This window comes from Belonocnema kinseyi, chromosome 6, assembly GCF_010883055.1.
Source record: "Belonocnema kinseyi isolate 2016_QV_RU_SX_M_011 chromosome 6, B_treatae_v1, whole genome shotgun sequence".
Taxonomy (NCBI): Eukaryota; Metazoa; Arthropoda; class Insecta; order Hymenoptera; family Cynipidae; genus Belonocnema; species Belonocnema kinseyi.
The window spans coordinates 32,898,661-32,903,458 of record NC_046662.1 but is presented as its reverse complement, the minus strand read 5'-3'; the positions used below and the strand labels follow the sequence as shown (position 1 = coordinate 32,903,458).

General features: G+C 28.3%; 1 protein-coding gene across 1 annotated transcript in view; it reads right to left on the bottom strand.

Moving 5' to 3' along the window:
* The window catches only part of LOC117175323 (ATP-dependent 6-phosphofructokinase), a 52,517-nt gene extending 47,937 nt beyond the window's left edge, over nucleotides 1–4,580 (bottom strand). Inside the window, exon 1 of the mRNA XM_033365032.1 lies at nucleotides 4,394–4,580. The gene's annotated coding sequence lies outside the window, so the exon portion shown is untranslated. The remainder of the gene's footprint in view (nucleotides 1–4,393) is intronic.
* Nucleotides 4,581–4,798: the final 218 nt, after the last annotated feature.

Genomic DNA, 4,798 nt, shown 5'->3' with positions numbered 1-4,798 from the left:
GTCCAAAAATATGTTCACGACTTGTTCAGGGTGTCTACTCCAATCCTGGAAAAAATTCTCTGACAATTTCAGATTTTTTTAGGTATCTCTAGTCATTTCAAGATATAATCATTAATTATTTATTACATTTTTCTCGAAAGCCTATAAGTTTGAATACTATTTAAGCTAATTTTTATTGTCTTATATTCTTATATAATTCTTATATAATATATTCTTATATTCTTCTTATATTCAGTTTACAAAAATTAATTTTCCAGATAAAAAAAACCACAAATTAATTTTATACTAAAATAATGAATTAAAAAAAAAGAGTTTAACTTTCAACCGAGTAGTTTTATTTTCAACAAAGAAGATAAGTTCAACTAAAATTATGAATATTCAACTAAAATACTTAAATTTTCAACCAAAAAGATGGATTTTTAAACAAGAAGATACATTTTTTATTTTTAAAAAACTACGATTTTTTAACAAAATACATGAACTGCCAAAGAAATAGTTGACTTTTCAACTAAAGAAGACAACTTTTAAATATGATGAATCTCCAACTGGAATAGTTGAATTTTCAATTAAAAGAAATCTAATTGAAATAATTGAATTTTCAACTACTCGATTGGAATAACAACATTTTCCGTTAATAAAAAAAATTTCCATTAAAAAAAAATAATTTTCAACAAAATAGTTATGGTTTCAAACAGTAATGAATGTTCACATAAAATAATGAATCTTTAATTAAAGTAATTGAATTTTTAACCAAAAGATGAATTTTCAACAAAGAAGATTAATTTCTAAAAAAATATTTTCAACTAAATACATCACTTTTCAACAAAGAATGGTATAATTAAACTTTTGTTAGAAAAAGTAATGTTTTATAAAAGAGAAGGATTTTTAACTACAATAATCATATAATCAACTGGCATAGTTAAATTTTCAGTAAAAAAATTAATTTGAAACAATCAAAAGACAAATTTTTAACAAAATAGTTAAATACGGTGATACGAAGCTATTTTTGCAAATAAAGAATTTTTTTTATTCAATTTTATACTGCAATTTAAAAAAAATAAGCACGTTCTTGAAAAAATTCCCTGTCTTTAAAAAAGTTCCCTCACATTTTCAGGTTTTTCCATGCATAAGGAAAATCCCTGACATTTCAGGTTTTCCAGGTAGGGTAGACTCTGCTTGTCAAATGGGGAGGCGTAAAAAATTCTCAAAAAATGTGTCACCTAATTTATGGATGACCCCTTACAACGGTGACCCTCAGCCAACTTTAACCAGAAATATATACATATATTAGAAGAAGTTTTGTTGCGGAATATTATTCTTACATAGTATGTGCATAGTTTGAGAAAAAAAATCGCGAGAGCGCTTTTTTCAAATTTACTGGACTTTTTATTGCAGAATTTTCTCCTTAATCGATATACGGAAATTTATGATATGCAAGTGGAATTATTCATGGTCAATGAAATTAAAAAATTCGAACCCTAAAGCAAAACATTTTTCCACTTGAGGTAATAAAAACTGAGCAGCAAATAATTTTAAGCAATTTTAAGCTAGAAATATTACAAATTAAACAATTCTATTTTTGTCATGAACATAACACTTCTTTAATTTGAAGTCAAATTATTTTCATTCATATAATTTTAAAATCCTTAAAAGGAAACATCTAAATTTTGTTTTACATTTATTCTCAGTTTTGAAATCTCTTCAGAAATTCTAAAGATCTTTTAAAATCATTCGGATTCTTCCTACGTTGTTTTAGATTCCTGCAAAATAAATTATATTTCCTTGAAATCTTCCAGATTCATTTTAGACAATTTTGGAAATCTTTTTCCTTTATTATTCTTAAAAGCTTCTCAATCTTTGTATCTGCAAAAATCTATATTTTGTTTTAAATTGGACCGTGGGCTATTTGCACTGAAATGTCGGTACGAATAGCCATATTTTGTTTTTATACGTAGACACTTCTTTTAAATTATTTGAAATCATTTAAAATTTTTAGTTAATTTGGAATCCTTTCAGACCGTCTAAATATCTCTTCAACTTCCTCGAATTTTTTCTAGGAAATTTCTACAATTTTACTACTGAATGAATTTTTTTCAAATAGAACAATTAAAATGGTAATTTACCAAGTTTATTCTTTTGTTTAGTTTTGAATATTTGAGTCACAATTACTGATTTTACATGCACAATGAAATATTTCTAAATATTAGACAATTGTTATTTTTCTTAATTACAAAATTTAAAACTTTAAATTTTAGATAAACAATATTTTAAATTGAATAAGAGCCCTTAGTTATGAATATATTATTTTAAAGCTATTTTTGAAATTGAAAATAGTTTATAAAGTTTCAAATGGGCGTTTACATTTGTTTAACTACTAAAACTTTCCAATTGAAACAGTTTAATTTTTAACGCTAAAATATTAAAATCAAAAATGGAAAATTTGTAAGTGAAAGATTTTCAAATCACGCGTTGTAAACTGAATGATATCATAATTGAAAAAGATAAAAATTGAACTAAATATTTAAAACAACTGTTGAAACCAAACCTGGACAGATTTTTTTCTAAAATTTGTAATATTTCCATACAAAAAATAAATTTGCTGTTATTTCCCGGTCTCATAAAATTCTTCGTTATTTCCCGATCCAGCGGTCAACCTGGCTTTCTTCCAAAAATAATTTTATTCTTATTTTTGTAATTTCTGGGTCTTAAATATAATAGGCTTCCCTTTGCGTAAAAGCCAAGTATAAAATGTTTCAAAATGAGATATGTGTAATCTACGGAAGTTTCTGTATATTTGAAACAAAAAAAAAACCTTTTTATCACAGCAAATGTCATTGAAACATTTTTGTAATTGAAATTCTGAAAAAAATTTGTATTGCGAGTTTTATTAAATTAAATTTATGGCAACATAAAACAATATCCAAAAAATATCATCTAAAATCAAGAGTCTTTCGATAAATGTTGGTTGAGGCTCACATCGTATTAGGTATGATAAACTGTATGATTTCATCATTTAAAAATTAAAAAAATGAACTTAACATAAAAAAGTTGAAACCACACTTATTTTAAATTGCATTATATCAGGTGATATGAAAATTGTAATATTTCAAGTGATTGGATAGATTTTTCTTCTAAAAATTAGTAAAATTCTCGGTCAGAAAATAAGTTTACTGTGATTTCCCGCGTTTTCCTGTCCAGCGACCACCCTTTACATAAATAGTTTTTAACTAGCCTGTGGAAATATCCTAGACAAGGTTTCATTCTTTCGGGCATTCAAGGCCAATTTACTTTTTCGAAGAACAATAACTTCTCGCCCCATCCAAATTACATCATCTTCAAACTTGGAACCAGAATCCAAAGATTTGTTTTCAACCAACTTCAAATTAAACCTAAAGTTCTGTTTCTGGTACTTCTTAAAACTTCTATTTTCTTCATTAAGTAAGTCATAACTATTGCCATCAAATGATGCAAAACTATTTAAACTGTCATCATCTCTATTAACTCCTCGCAAACGAAAATTGCTATCAGTTTGACTCTCTTCTGCAAATGTTGTAATTGTACTTCCCAAAATTGTATCAGAAATCGAAGAATCTTCACCTTCTTGAGGGCAAATACACGTTTGGTTAATTGACTTGTTAGACATTTTTTACCTGATAAAAGAAAAAATAATTATATCTATCTTAAATTTTCGCGATAAAAAGGAAAGTATTAAAGAAATTCCGTAATTTTGTAAGGTGACAGATGCTGGTACATCGTTTTTAATGTTTTTCACACTTCTGGTGTCAACGGAGGGTAAGGATTGCATAATTCAAGATCAATTTGACAGAAGACAAAGTAGGTCGAGGTAAATAACAATCGTGATCGCGCTATCAAAATAGTAAGTAATAATAACTCTCGTGTGACTAAATATAGGTTTATAATTAATATTTTTTAACTATACAATTATCGATTATCATCAAAAGTAAAAACTAACCTATTTATAACTGTTGTCAGTCCAAATAAAGACTTGTGCACGCTCTTAATCTTTTGACAGAAAATTTTTCATCTGTTCACGCCATCACAATAAATAACATCTTCACAGATTCGTGACAAAGGTAACTGCATAGGTGCCAAAAAACGAAAGGGTTATTCACGACGAGGAAGTTAATTGTTAGCCACACGTGTCAACAATTCCTGGCGTTTGTCACCAAACACTGAAACAACGATCACCGAGAGGAAACGGAAAATGAAAAATCGCTACGTTCTTATCATAAAAACTGGAAAATTCAGGTTGAAATTTGAAAGGGTTGAGAGGGTGAGGGTATTTTGCAGACGACAGAACGTTGTCTGACGTTTTCTGTCAATGTCACTTGATTAGGCGCCATGGCCAAAAATAAATGAAATGGACACTCACCGAAAAATAAGCCGATCCTTTGGAAAGCCAAATTTAATATCGTCCCACTGATAAAATAAAAATCTCACTGGTTTTCACAACGTTGTCAGGAGTCACCTGTTCACGATCAGAGGTCCCAAGGTGACCTTCGTTATCGTTATTTAAAATCACAGTGTCGAGTATTTCAGTATTCCTCCGACCCGCTTGCGAATTGTGTTTATAGGAGACTCTTCTAGGTGACGCTAGTGTAGCCCGCAAAGTATTCTGGGGAATGAATTTAAGTTTAAATTTCTATGAGAAAAGTACTACTCTTAGTATTACTGATTAAGGGATGGTGCTGAACTACCAAAAAGGACAAATTTGTTATGTCTCTTATAAGTAGATGATTAATAGAGCGAAAACTTTTTAATTTAAGTTTCGAGTTTG